General features: G+C 44.3%; 1 long non-coding RNA gene across 3 annotated transcripts in view; it reads right to left on the bottom strand.

Moving 5' to 3' along the window:
* Window positions 1-1,781: 1,781 nt before the first annotated feature.
* Window positions 1,782-15,526, bottom strand: part of LOC129048426 (uncharacterized) — a 36,564-nt gene continuing 22,819 nt past the window's right edge. For 2 of the 3 annotated variants that reach the window (XR_010141397.1, XR_010141398.1), the window contains 3 exons: window positions 13,158-13,341; window positions 10,784-10,902; window positions 1,782-2,063 (listed from right to left, as the gene is read on the bottom strand). This is a non-coding gene — a long non-coding RNA (uncharacterized LOC129048426). The remainder of the gene's footprint in view (window positions 2,064-10,783; window positions 10,903-13,157; window positions 13,342-15,526) is intronic. The other variant, XR_008510761.2, reaches the window with a different exon arrangement.

The raw sequence follows: 15,526 nt of genomic DNA on the forward strand, positions 1-15,526 counted from the left end.
TCAAATCAGATTCAGATTTCACATTTGCATTGTCTGAGAGGCCTCATCAAATAGAGTGATGTCCACATGAAAAGAGGCTTCATCTCATTCCCTAAGGATTATTTTCACTAACTCAGCTAAATTTGAGATAGACACAAATTATACAGCCACATTTTTCCATGTTAATCATAAAACATTTTCCAATAGGAAAAATAACATTTTTATAAGAACCTAAGAATGCCATTGTAACTTTGGCTTTCTACTAATATAATTCAGCCATGAGCTAGCAAATATACAATTTCCGAATTACCTGGGAGGTTGTCTGAGATGATTATTAAGAGTCTATGGCTCTAAAATTATGAGCTGTTTTGAGGTTTTTTTTTTTTTTTTCTTTTGAGATGGAGTCTCGCTCTGCTGCCCAGGCTGGAGTGCAGTGGCACGATCTCGGCTCACTGCAACCTCCGCCTCCCGGGTTCATGCCATTCTCCTGCCTCAGCCTCCCGAGTAGCTGGGACTACAGGCACCTGCCACCACGCCTGGCTAATTTTCTTGTATTTTTAGTAGAGATGGGGTTTCACCGTGTTAGCCAGGCTGGTTTCGATCTCCTGACCTTGTGATCCGCCTGCCTCGGCCTCCCAAAGTGCTGGGATTACAAGGCATGAGCCACCTTACCTCAACACAAGTCTCTTTAAAAAAATGATAGCACATCACAGGCTGCAATTTGTGGCAAGATAATATGCTTTTATCTATCTCTTTACTGTTAAGCCTGTAGATATCTAAACGCGTTATCATTTACATATACCTAATTTTTTTTTTTTTTTTTTCAGTTGGAGTCTTGCTCTGTCACCCAGGCTGGAGTGCAGTGGTGCAATCTCGGCTCACTGCAACCTCCACCTCCCAGGTTCTAGCAATTCTCCTGCCTGAGCCTCCTGAGGATCTGGGACTGCAGGTGCTTGCCACCACACCCAGCTAATTTTGTATTTTTAGTAGAGACGGGGTTTCATCATATTGGCCAGGCTGGTCTCAAACTCCTGACCTCGTGATCCACCCACCTCGGCCTCCCAAAGTGCTGGGATTACAGGCGTAAGCCACCGCGCCTGGCCTCTGATTGTTTTAAATACATAAAATTGCCCTGAAAAATTAAGGCTGTATAAAAATTAAGAATTAAAAATTTATATTTGTAATGTTATGGCCTGGGTAATTTTGCCTCATACTATCTTCTAACCTTTTTTTTTTTTTTTTTTTTTTGAGACAGAGTCTGGCTCTGTCACCCAGGCTGGAGTGCAGTGGCACGATCTCAGCTCACTGCAAGCTCCGCCTCCCAGGTTCAAGCGATTCTCCTGCCTCAGCCTCCAGAGTAGCTGGGATTACAGGCACCTGCCACCACACCCAGCCAATTGTTGTATTTCAGTAGAGATGGGGTTTCATCATGTTGGCCAGGCTGGTCTCCAACTCCTGACCTTGGGTGATCCACCCACCTCGACCTCCCAAATTACAGGTGTGAGCCAACACATCCAGCCCATACTACCTTCTTTTTAAAAATGATTTTTAAGTTGCCTCTGCAGTAGGCAGCATGTCAGTCTCATAAAAATATTTTTTACAATATCATAGCATGGAGAAAACTTGAGCATAAATACATTTTCATTAAAAATATCATAATAGCTTATATTCTCTCTTAAAAGAAAATGTAAATTTAAAGTTCTCCTGAAGGTAATCTTTTTACTCTCCTGCCTTTAAAAAAAAAAAAAAATCTAAACTAATTTAAGGTTCTTTGGCATGAGCATTAATAATACTGAATAATGTATGTTTTAAAATAAAAGTTTTATTTTGCGTGAAAGAAGGCTTTAGTATAAAATAGTTTGACCTGTTAGAAGAGTATTACAGGAAACTAAATGCAGGGAAATCAAGGAAAAACTAAATGTGAATACAGGAGGCTGGAAGGTCAGTTGTATTATCAGGAAGAGCTGCAGTACTAAGAGGTAGATCCTGGAGCCAGACTACCTGGGTTTGATTCTGTCTTTGCCACTTACACCCATGTGACCTTGGCCACATCAGTGAACTTTGCTGAGATTCAGTTTGCTTATCTGTAAAACAGAAATAATAATAAACACCTACCTCATGAAATTGTGATGAAGATTCATCAATAAAATACGTATTCGTTGGCAAAGTGTCAGCATGCATTTGTTCATACATTCATTAATTCATGAAACATTTCATGAGCATCTTCTCTGTGCAGGGCACTGTTTTAGGCACTGTAAATGCATCGGTGAACAGAAAAGATCAAAATTCCTGCCCTCATGGAGCTTACATTCATGTGAGGGGCAGAGACAATCTGGATATGTTTTGAAAGCAGAGAGCTCAATAAGGGTCAATTATTATTAGTAGTATTATTATTACTGTTATTATTACTTGAGACAGGGAGTGCAGTGATGCGATCTCAGCTCACTGCAATCTCCACCTCCTGGGCTCAAGCGATCCGCCACCTCAGCATTCCAGGTAGCTGGGACTAAAGGCGCGCACCACCAAGCCCAGCTAATTTTTTGTTAGAGACAGGGTTTTCTTATGTTTTCCAGGCTGGTCCCAAACTCCTGGGCTCAAGTGATCCTCCCTCCTCAACTCCCAAAGTGTTAGGATTACAGGCGTGAGCCACAGCACCCAGTCATTATTATTACTGAGGAAAAGAACATAATATACATGACAATCATGTAGACAGATTTGTATTGATTTGTTGAGTTAATGAAAAGTTGTATTTAATAAATAATTAAATAAATATATATTATTTAATAAAGCCTATGCATCTAATTGAAGAAATATTCAGTTCCCTGTTCCTATGGTAACTGAATACACATTAGGAACCTGTGAAGACAGCTTGTTCAAATGCAGAAGTGTCACACCCGCCCCCTGCACCCCCTCCACCAACGTTCTCGAGGCTCTGAATGGCTATGCTTTCTCAGCTTCTTTTCTTTCTTTTTTTTTTTTTTTTTTTTTTGGCGTGCAGTGGTGCCATCATAGCTCACTGCAGCCTTGAACTCCTGAGCTCAAGGAATCCTCCTGCCTCAGCCTCCAAGTAACTGGGAATACAGACATGTGTCATCATGGCCAGCTAACATTTAGACATTTTTGTAGAGGCTGGGTGTGGTGGCTAACGTCTGTAATCCCAGCACTTTGGGAATCCAAGGCGGGCAGATTGCTTGAGGTCAGGAGTTTGACACCAGCCTGGCCAACACAGTGAAACCCTATCTCTACTAAAATAATGTAAATTAGCTGGGTGTGGTGGTGGGCACCTGTAATCCCAGCTACTTGGGAGGCTGAGGCACGAGAATCCCTTAAACCTGGGAGGCAGAGGTTGCAGTGAGCTGAGACTGCATTACTGCACTCCAGCCTGGGCGACAGAGCAAGACTCTGTCTTAAAAACAAAACAAAAACAAAAAAAAAATTTTGTGGAGACAGAGTCTCACTCTGTCCACTCTGTCCCCGAGGCTGGGCTTCTCAGCTTTTCAAGACAAGGCTGCCTCATCAGACCTCTGCTCCCTCACATCACCCGTTTCATCCTGGGGCTCATCCCACTGTGTTCCTCCAGGTTACACACAGCCCCTGAACTCTTTTTTTGTTTGTTGTTTTTCTGCTGCTTCCTGGATTTCTGTCAGCAATCCAGCTTCACAAATTGCTTGGCTGAGGTTCATATTTGCCGTCTTCCTTTGAAACTGTGATTCACAGTGTACACCCTTTAAACAGAATCCTCTCAGCCTGCAAGACGAAAAGCTTGTTTTAAAAACAAATTGCAGAACAGGCTGTCTACCCAGGGTTTTCACGCTGCATGCTCAGATGCGCAAATATAACTAAGAGGGCACATTCAAAATCTCTATTTTTTAAATGAGCCAAAATGTTTTTAGATGCTGATCAGATGGTGATGTCACTTTGCACCTCCAGGGTGCCCAAGACAAATCCAGTCAGCTGAGAAGACAAACTTTAAAATTAGAGCTTGATAAGGAAGACAAGAACGTGTTGACCATCTTCAAAGTAGGCTTAGAATTTGTCTAAGATATATTCAAATTGGATGTTTTGATTTATTATTTATTTATTTATTTTTGAGATGGAGTCTCTCTCTGTCACCCAGGCTAGAGGGCAGTGGCATAATCTCAGCTCACTGCAGCCTCTGCCTCCTGGGCTCAAGTGATTCTCTTGCCTCAGCCTCCCAAATAGCTGGGATTACAGGTGCCTGCCACTATGCCTGGCTAATTTTTTTTTTTTTTTTTTTTTTTTTTTTTGAGATGGAGTCTCACTCTGTCACCCAGGCTAGAGTGCAGTGGTGCGATCTCGACTCACTGCAACCTCTGCCTCCTGGGTTCAGGAGATTCTCTTGCCTCAGTCTCCTGAGTAGCTGGGATTACAGGCATGTGCCACCACGCCTGGCTATTTTTTTGTATTTTTAGTAGGGATGGGGTTTCACCGTGTTAGCCAGGATGGTCTCAATCTTCTGACCTTGAGATCTGTCCACCTCAGCCTCCCAGCGTGCTGGGATTACAGGCATGAACCACTGTGCCTAATCCTAAATTTTTATATTTTTAGTAGAGACAGAGTTTCACCATGTTGGCCAAGCTGGTCTCAAACTCCTGACCTCAGATGATCTGTCCGCCTCGGTCTCCCAAAGTGCTGGGATTACGGGCATGAGCCACTGTGCCCTGCCTGGACATTTTCATTTAATAAGAAAAGGTGGTGATCATGATAGGCTTATAGGATCATTGGTTTATAAATTTCTTCTTTTTTTTTTTTTTGAGATGGAATCTTGCTTTGTCACTCAGGCTAGAGTGCAGTGGCGCGATCTCGGCTCACTGCAACCTCTGCCTCCCGGGTTCAAGTAATTCTCCTGCCTCAGCCTCCAGAGTAGCTGAGACTACAGGCACACACCAACACACCCGGCTAATTTTTGTATCTTTCGTAGAGACAGGGTTTCACCATGTTGGCCAGGATTGTCTCGATCTCCTGACCTTGTGGTTCACCGGCCTCGGCCTCCCAAAGTGTTGGGATTATAGGCATGAGCCACCACACCTGGCCAGTTTATAAATTTTTAACTCTAGACAGAGCTTATGGTTACCGCTTCTCCTCCCCATCTCTCATGTGTAGGAGGGAAAGTGATTAACATTGGCCTCTTGGTGTTATTTAGGGAATTCAATAAGGTAATGTAGGTTGGCTGGACGTAGTGGCTCATGCCTGTAATCCCAGCACTTTAAGAGGCTAAGGTGTGAGGATTGCTTGAGTTCAGGAGTTTGAGACCGGCCTGGACAACATAGCAAGACACTACTCCTACAAAAATAATTTAAAAATTAGCTGGGCATGGTGGTTCATGCCTGTAGTCCCAGCTGCTTGGGAGACTGAGGTGGGAGGATTGCTTGAGCCCAGGAGGTAGAGGCTGCAGTGAGCTACTATGATGGCACTGCTGCACTCCAGCCTGGGTGACAGAGCAGGACCTTGTCTCAAAAACAAACAAACAAACAAAAATATATGTCAACAGTACCATGCCTGAGCAGAGCAATTCTTCAACAAATGTTGGCTGTTATTGTTATTTTCTGTGTAGCTGAGGCAATGTGCACCTGCCTGAGGAGAAACGGGGGGACAAAAGCCTGGTGTTATATCTATGACCTGTCTACCTGCAGCATCATAAGAACCCCTGGCTTCTGGCAGGGTGTGATAGCTCATGCCTGTAATCCCAGCACTTTGGGAGGCCAAGGGAGGCAGATCACTTGAGGTCAGGAGTTCAAGACCAGCCTGGCCAACATGGCAAAATCCCATCTCAAGCAAAAACACAAAAATTAGCCTGGTGTGGTGGCACGCACCTGTAATCCCAGGTACTCGGGAGGCTGAGGCAGGAGAATCGCTTGAACCCAGGGGGCGGAGGCTGCAGTGAGCCGAGATCTCGCCACTGCACTCCAGCCTGGGCAACAGAGGAAGACTCCATCTTAAAAAAAAAAAAAAAAAAAAGAACCCCAGTCTTCTTGTAAATTATTTCCCACTGTTTCAGAGAACCCTGCAGGAGCATCATGAATCTGTTTTGAGAAGTGAGCCCTCTTAGTTGCTCCAACATTGATGTCGTTTTTCCTGAGCGTCCAAACACTCTGACAATGGCCACATGCAGCCCTACTTATCTGCCCTGGACATAGCCAGCCAGGTCCTCCTGAGGCCACCAAAGCCTTCTACCCTTCACCTGCCTGTCAGGATGCCTTAAGGAGACATGCATGGAGCAGGACTTTCACTGTTACCACCTGTTCTGCTCAGGGTTCCAGCACGTATTCCATCCCCTCCTATCCGGGCCCTTTTCTCTTGCCCGATGTCTTCCTTCTGCTGAGTTATTTGCCTGGGGTGGCCCTAGAGGATCTGCCCAACCTGTTCTCCAAAATGCCGGAATGATTCAGACTTTCCCTCCCTCCCTCCCTCTCTCCCTCCCTTCTTCCCTCCCTCCCTTCTTTCTCGAGACAGGGTCTTGCTCTGTCCACCAGGCCAGAGTGCGGTGGTGCAATCATAGCTCACTGCAACCTTAACTCTTGGGCTCAAGCGATCCTCCTGTCTCAGCCACCCAGGTAGCTAAGATTACACCCATGTGCCACCATGCCAGGCAATTGTTTCGTTTTTCGTAGAGACAGGGTCTCACTATATTGCTCAGGCTGGTCTCAAACTCCTGGCTTCCAGTGATCCTCCCATCTCAGCCTCCCGAGCAGGGTGTTCATGGGTCCCAGATCCAGCATGGCACTGATGTTTGTGTCAATTAGGACAGCTACTGCCCCTTTCTGTACCTCAGTTCCTTCTCTTTTAAGTGGGGATAACCATATCCCTGACAGGTTTCACAGTAAGGATTAAATGAAACAACTCAGGTAAAGTGGTGAGCATGGCATCAGGAGCAAAGTCAGCTCTCACCATTGCTGCTTTTATTATTCCCAGATTCCTATCGCCAAGAGTACAATTCCAGGCAGACTTCTGGCCAGCACCATCCTCTGCAAAACTGTTGCTCTTCCCTCCTCGCCTTTATCTACCACAGCAAGATCCTGCCATTTCTAGCCCAGAAACACCTTCGGAGTCTACCTACCCTCCTCTCCATGCTGGTTACCATTGTCTTCCTTCAGACCTTAACAGACCTTATTGCAATGGAAGCATTGCAATAGCGTCCTAACTAAACACGAACTCCTATCTTGCCCCATTTCCTTCCCAAACATTCTACACATTGCAGAGATGTAAAGATAGCTGACCTGTTCACCCTCGCCGGCAGGAAAAGGCAAAAACTCAACACACTGGATAGACATGAAAGGCACTTCACAATCCCCACACCTGCACCCTCAGACTCATGGGGCACCGCTCTGCCCTGAGGGCCTCTTGCTTTCAGGCATCTGCACTGTTCTAGGTCTGTGCAATGAATCTCATCACACTCCGCTGACTGTGTGGGGTTTATACCGTGGCCCCTCACTCAAACAAGTCATTCTGTAAGCTTCTGGGGCTGACCTTTGGCTCTTTGTCTTGGAAATGAGCTCATGATCCCTCTCTGAGTCTGGGCACCTGAGTAATCACTGCCCTTGCCTTCTACTCAGCTCGGAGGGACATGGCTTCTGGGGCATCTCTACCATCAGAGAGAGGATAACATAACCTGGTCACCCAAAACTTCTCATCCATCTGCTCAATAATCCAGTGTCTCTGAGCTGGGTGTGATGGTGTGTACCTATAATCCCAGACGGTACTCAGGAGGCTGAGGTGGGAGGATGGCTTGAGCCCAGGAGTTGGAGATCAGCCTGGACAATGTAGCAAGAGACTCAAACAAAAAGAAAATAATCCAGGGTCTTTGTTGGCTGTTTATTTATTTATTTTTTTTTTTAGACAGTCTTGCTTTGTCACCCAGGCTGGAGTGCAGTGGCGCGACCTTGGCTCACTACAACCTCTGCCTCCCAGGTTCAAGTGATTCTCCTGCCTCAGCCTCCCCAGTAGTTGGGATTACAGTTATGTGCCACTGTGTCCAGCTAATTTTTGTATTTTTAGTAGAGAGATGGGGTTTCACCACGTTGGCCAGGCTGGTCTTGAACTCCTGACCTCAAGTGATCAGCCCGCCTCAGCCTCCCAAAGTGCTGGGATTACAGGCGTGAGCCACCGTGCCCAGCCCTTGTTCATCTTTTTATATCCAACTCCCAAAAGACAACACAGTATGCTGCTATGTAAGTTCATCAAATAAATATTTGATGAATGGATGTATGAATGGAAGCTGTGGTTTTTGTTTTTCTTTTTCTTGCAGATAAGTCACAATTCCAAGACCCAGTAGTCTGAGAAAGTAGAGAATAGTAGTTTTCCAAAGGGCAAATTCCCAGAGATTTGAAACAATTTCCCAAATAAATCTAACACTGATAACCTCAACTATCAGAAAATGTCCTTAATTCTCTATTTTGCTTTGTGTGTGGAGATCAAGTCCTTCAGCAGCTAACAAGAAAGACCAGATACACCAGAGCCTTGGAAGGTTGCCATCCAATGTGAATCTAAACCTCTGGGCTGACACACCAACATGCAAACATTCCTGCTATTATATAGCGTTAGTGAACAAACTGAGGCCTTGAAAATGAATCTCTGGGTAAATGTGGAATAATTTCTACCTATGGCCCATCCTCAACAGAACGTAGTAAGATTGTGCAATGCAAGAGGTTCTTAACCTCACTGTGCATGAACATTATTCACAATATATTAGTAGTAAATATATTTAATGCTGGCTAGTCATGGTGACTCACACCTGTAATCCCAGCATTTTGGGAGGCCAAGGTGGGAGGATCACTTGAGGCCAGGAGTTCAAGGCTGCAGTGAGCTATGATTGCATCACTGCACTCCAAACTGGGTGAGAGACCAAAGCCCTATCTCCAAAAACAACAACAAAACACATTTAATGGTTACTATGAGACAAGCATTGTGCAAAGTGTTTTATATGCAAGAACTCATTCAACTGTCATACTAATCATGACATATGACATGGGTTCTACGATTAACCCCACTTACAGATGGGCAAACTGAGGCACCGGCACAGGATTTGACCCCAGTCAGATCTCGAGCCCCCACTCATAACCTTATGCCAAAAACAAAACAAAACAGAACAGAAAGTGTTTTTGAGAACAATATTTAAAATGTCTTCATATTGTCTCCTACAGTATTCTTTTCTAAAAGGAACATTCCAAATAGTGTGTGGTCTTCAGACCTAGAATCTCTGCAGCCCAAATTCTGGCTGACTACTCACAGAAACACATGAGCAGCCATGAGTATGGGCAAAAATTCTGCACTGGCTGGGCGCGGTGGCTCACGCCTATAATCTCAGCATTTTGGGAGGCTGAGATGGGTAGATCACCTGAGGTTTGTTTGAGAACAGCCTGGCCAACACGGTGAAATCCCATCTCTACTAAAAATACAAAAATTAGCCAGGTGTGGTGGGGGGCGCCTGTAATCTCAGCTACTCAGGAGGCTGAGGCAGGAGAATCGCTTGAACCTGGGAGGCAGAGGTTGCAGTGAGCCGAGATTGCACCACTGCATTCCAGCCTGGGTGACAGAAAAAAAATTGTGCCCAGACCTCAGTGGTCTCCTGCTGTAACTGAGGCAATGCAACCCGCTTTGTGGACAGGGTAGGGTGGGAGACGTGAAAGCACCAGCACTCCTGGGTTTGTCTGAGGGCCACTCTGGATGACCACCGCAGATGCAGGTCTCTGGATGACCTGTTTCATGGCAGTGGGGCTGTTGGACAGAGTGCCCACTCTCCAAATCTTACCAAATTATCCCCTGCATCTGCCTGTTTCTCTCTTTATATTCAGTTCCTTTGAGAAAAATGTCCTTTAAAAAAAACAAACAAACAAACAACTGAGATGGGGTCTTTGTTGCAATGCCCAGGCTGATCTCAAACTCCTGGGCTCAAGTGATCCTCTCGCCTTAGCCTCCCAAAGTGCTGGGATTACCATCCTGAGCCACTGCAGCCAGCTAACAGAAAAACTTTCTACCTGCTTCTTCAATTCATACTCAATGGCCTTCACAAAAGAGCAAGAAAAATAAAAAAAGTTAAAGGGTCTCCCTGCCAAGGATGAAGACAGAGCTCCAGGGGCTTCTGCAGAGGGAGAGGGGCTGAAGATTCTAACGTGCATAGGAGCCAAAATAACAACAATATCAACAGCTACATCTTCCAGACTATCTTTTCTTCTTTTTCCATTTCCTAAAAGTATAACTGCAATACTTTATCTTAAATGATATTTATTTATCACCATCTATATAGTTTTTGGAGGCTGGGCACCATGGTTCACGACTGTAATCCCAGCACTTTGAGAGGCTGAGGTGGGCAGATCACTTGAGCCCAGGACTTTGAGACCAGCCTGGGAAACATAGCGAGACCCTATCTCTACAAAAAAAATACAATAATTAGCTGGGCCTGGTGGCGCACACCTGTGGTCCCAGCTACTCAGAAAACTGAGCTGGGAATATCACTTGAGCCCAGGAGGTCAAAGCTGCAGTGAGCTGAGATTGTGCCATTGCACTCCAGCCTGGGAGACAGAGCAAGTCGTTGTCTCAAAAAATAATAAATAAATACACAAAAATTAAAAGACAGTTTTTAGGGGTCCCCCAAACCCAATTTTCCCATTGGATAAAACCCAAACAGGATATAAATGCATGGAAGAGTTGAGAAGCAGACCCTTATATTTTCAAAACAAAAAGTACCACCCTTGACTTGGTTTGGAGAGCAGATATGAATCTTGGAGCCCTCTCTGAAGCTGGCTCCCTTCTCACGGGCGTGGCAGGCCTTGCCTTCTGCACTTACATGTCCCAAGAGGCATCAGCCTGCCTGCCGAAATCCGAAGCCACATAATGTCAACACAGTACTCCTGTGTAAATATCTGGTTCAGGGAAAATGGCTTGAACGCTTGTACAACCAATTTTCTGGCAGGCAGTGAGATGAAAAGGAGAATTAATGCGTGCATTAAAATAATTTCTTTTGAAAACCCGAACAATCGCTGTGCATCCTTCATCACAACACACACTAAATGGCCTTTTCCTACCGCCCTTTCTCTCTCTCCAGGCATCCTGCCCACCCCCAGCTCTTCTAATAAAGAGCACGCTAAGTCTTTAGCTCTGCTGGCAGGGAGAATTAAATTGCTATTTGCCACCTGGTGTTGTCTTACTTAACATAATTCCAAATTGCGCTTAAACCTCCCTTTGGAACTCAGAGTTTAAATACTAGAATGAAGGAAACAAGAGAGAAAAACAGAAGAGAAAAGTGAGAAAATTTACATAATTTGCAAACACTGTCTTTTTAAGAGTGTTAAAACAGTAGTCTTTTTTCTTCTCTCTGCCTTTATCTTTTGTTCGTTATCTCATTTGTTTCCTCTTGTTCATCTTTCTATCCTTCAGAATTTAATCAAAGAAAAAACGTTTCTTCCCATTACAAAACCATACTCGAGTTCAAAATGGGGTACTCTGAGTGTTTTAAATAGTTTTTTTTTTTTTTTTTTTTGAGTCTTGCTCTGTCACCCAGGCTGGAGTGCAGTGGTACAATCTCGGCCCACTGCAACCTCTACTTCCCGGGTTCAAGAGATTCTCCTGTCTCAGTCTCCTGAATAGCTGGGATTACAGGCGTACACCACTATGCCCCACTAATTTTTGTATTTTTAGTAGAGATGGGGTTTCATCATGTTGGCCAGCCTTGTCACAAACTCCTGACCACAAGCGATCTGCCTGCCTCGGCCTCCCAAAGTGCTGGGATTACAGGCATGAGCCACCATGCCCGGCCATTTTTAGTAGAATTTTATCCCAGAAGCTCTGTGATCCTGTCCATTGTAACCCTGTTTTTAAGTTTTCAGGGTTCCTTTCTTTTCTCCATTTAATTTCTTCTTCTCCTCCTTTTTCTTCTTTTTTTTCCCCCTCCCCCCGCAGAGTCTTGCTGTTGTCCAGGCTGCAGTTCAGTGGCACGATCATGGCTCACTGTAGCCTCAACCTCCCAGGCTCAAGAGATCCTCCCACTTCAGCCTCTCGAGAAGCTGGGACTACAGGTGCATGCCACCATGCCTGGCTAATTTTTTATTTTTTGTTGAGATAGGGTTTCGCCAGGTTGCCCAGGCTGGTCTCAAACTTCTGGGCTCAAGCAAACTGTCTGCCTTGGCCTTCCAAAGTGCCGGAATTAGAGCTGTGAGCCACCACGCCCAGCCCATTTAATTTATTTGTTCAGCAAACACTTTGTTGAGAATTGATTCTTGTTTAGCACCATGCCCTTTTCTTTTCCCAGTTTTATTTCTGTTTAGCTCAATTATCAACTACCAAGGCAGCAGGATCATAAAATTCAAGAGCTCCCTCAACTGCACAAAAGTCCACTCTTTTCAACTGTAAGACATTCTTCCCTCTGCAGTTTTTTGTAATATGAAGGATTTTAATTAGCAAAAAGTTTTATAAGACTTTATCAAATAACAAATACTTAATTTTTTTTTCTTTCTTTTTTTTTTTTTTTGAGACGGAGTCTTGCCACCATACCTGGCCTATTTACAGGCATCCTGTTTAAGAGATGTTTCAGGCCGGGCGCGGTGGCTCACGCCTGTAATCCCAGCACTTTGGGAGGCCGAGGCGGGCGGATCACAAGGTCAGGAAATCGAGACCATCCTGGCTAACATGGTGAAACCCCGTCTCTAATAAAAATACAAAAAATTAGCCAGGCGTGGTGGCAGGCGCCTGTAGTCTCAGCTACTCTGGAGGCTGAGGCAGGAGAATGGCGTGAACCCAGGAGGTGGAGCTTGCAGTGAGCCGAGATTGCACCACCGCACTCCAGCCTGGGGGGACAGAACGCAAGACTCCGTCTCAAAAATAAACAGAAGAGAGACGTTTCAGGCCAGGCGAGGTGGCTCATGCCTATAATCCCTGCCTTTGGGAGGCTAAGGCAGGAGGATCACTTGAGCCCAGGAGTTTGAGACCAGCCTGCGCAACATGGCAAAACCCTGTGTCTTCAAAAAAATACAAAAATTAGCCAGGCATGAGTGCATGCCTATGGTCCCAGCTACTTGGGAGGCTGAGGTGGGAGGATCACTTGAGCCCAGGGGGTTGAGGTTGCAGTGAGCCAAGATTGCCTCATTTCGCTCAAGCCTGGGTGCAGAGGGAGACTCTATCTCCAAAACAAACAAACAAACAAAACAAAACAAAACAAAAACCACATTTCAGATGTTTATAATTCAGGTGATCGTATTCAGCTTAGAGGGAGAAGGCTTAATGTTAGTTGGGTACTAAGTGCAGACAGATGAAGTATCATTTCCGTTGTCCTCCCAACAGAGCAGATCCGTATCCCTCTAAATAAAATGGTTGAGAGAGAAGAGTCTTGAGTTTTGCTGCAGCAAAAAACTAGGAAAAAAAAAACAAACTCAATTTGAGGCTCTAAGCAAGGAGCAGCAAAATGTTGAAAAGGTAATTAACATTTGTATTCCAAAGAGCAGCAGAGAGCAGGTTAGAACAGATGGTTTCAGAAGTCATAAAAATAACCTAGGACAGTTTGTAGGTGGAAGAAAGAGCTTACTCCACGTGAGTGACAAGGTACTGTAGTAAATAGTTCATTAGCGTTTTCTGTTGTCTTAACACTTGCTTTAACTGGGTAGTTTGGGCATTAATAAGGAGATGGCTCGCGTATTGTTATCGTGATGAATAACTTCTTCGAAAAAAAAGTAGTCGTAAATGTAATGAGTGGTGTATCCTTGCCTGTCTGTTCACGGCATCTGGAAGTAAATCTAATCCCGGTCAGAAACTATCAATAAAACAGTGGCAGTTAGCTGCCAACAAGCCATAGAGCCGAAATCTAGCCCTACATGAAGTGCTGCAGAGTGAAAAATCTCACACACACAAAAAGTGGTGCTTGGTAAAAGGTAAGAAAACAAAATATAACAGGAAAAGACCCATGAGTTAAAGCCATAGTTATAGAAAATCTAGTAGAAGCACTTGCTTTCCAAAGGCTGAGCTCCAGACAGCAAATAATTCACTGATTTTGGAAACTTTCCAAATAACAAAATGTTCTGTTTCAGAAGTGTCTTGAGCTTTTAGGAGATCAGAATAGAGAAAGGCTACAGTGCCCATTCAGGTCTCGCTTTGTGTTTATGCTGAATAAAAGTTCTCCACAGGAGAATACTGAGTCTCTAATAAGATAGGATGACATTAAGAGAAAACAATTTTATTTTTATTTTTTGAGATGGAGTCTCGTGTTTTTGCCCAGGCTGGAGTGCAATGGCATGATCTCGGCTCACTGCAAGCTCCGCCTCCTGGGTTCAAGCAATTCTCCTGCCTCAGCCTCCAGAGTAGCTGGGACTACAGAGGCCCACCACCACACGCAGCTAATTTTTTGTATTTTTAGTAGAGATGGGGTTTCGCCATGTTGGCCAGGCTGGTCTCGAACCCCTAAACTCAGTTGATCCTCCTGCCTTTAATTTTTTGTATGTTTAGTAGAGACAGGGTTTCACCATGTTGGCCAGGTTGGTCTCGAACTCCTGACCTCAAGTGATCCATCACCTTGACCTCCCAAAGTGCTGGGATTACAGGCATGAGCCATCATGCCAGGCCAAGAAAACAATCTTTATTCCCATTTAAGAGAGCTATCTAAGTGTGTTTAATCCTTATTTCAAGTTAAGTGCTTAGAGTTGGTTGTTTTTCTATACAAGCAATTATCTTACCCTAAATGCTTTCCTTCACTGTGTGTGTGTATGTGTATTTTTAGAGACAAGGTCTCACTCTGGCACCCAGGCTATAGTGCAGTGGCACAATCATAGCTCACTGCAGCCTCGACCTCCTGGGCTCAAGCAATCCTCCCACCTCAGCCTCCTGAGTAGCAGAGACTACAGATGTGTGCCACCAAGCCCAGCTAATTTTTAATTTTCTTTTGTAGAGCCAGGGTCTTGTTATGTCACCCAAGGTGGCCTTGGACTTCTGAGCTCAAGCTTCCACCTGCCTCGGGCTCCTAAAGTGCTGGGATTACAGGTGTGAGCCACCATGCCTGGCCCATATTCTTTATTTACAAAGAGATTTATAAAACAGTTAGTAATAAGACATGGATTGAAGAATTTGAAAACCTAGGAGACATTTATCAAGAAAATTCCCCAGGATTACAGTAACTAAAGTGCAGTTAAGGCGAAACAGTTCTCAAGTTGTTTATCACCACCTACTAGGATCCAATCCCTTTTTTTAAAATTGCCAAACCATTTGACAATGTACAGATGCTATTTTATTTATAAATTTGGTTATTCTACGGGTTGTTAAATTTGATTTGCAATATAATCATAGTAGCAAAAAGTCATACTAGTTTTGTATTTGATAAAGAAATATTTTAATAGTAATTATAACAGCATATGATAGTGCTTTACCAATAATACTGAAGACTTCTGTAAATTTTGGAAAAACAAACTGATCATGTTGAAAAATTAATGCAATTCAGGAAAGAGTTAAAAACCCAATATAGTGTTAATTGATCCTGACAATGATTTATTTTTGCAGTTTGCACAGAGCCCTTAAAAGGAGATATTTCTTGAAGGATGAATAGGGATTTGGC

The sequence above is a fragment of the Pongo abelii genome, chromosome 8, assembly GCF_028885655.2.
Source record: "Pongo abelii isolate AG06213 chromosome 8, NHGRI_mPonAbe1-v2.0_pri, whole genome shotgun sequence".
NCBI lineage: Eukaryota > Metazoa > Chordata > Mammalia > Primates > Hominidae > Pongo > Pongo abelii.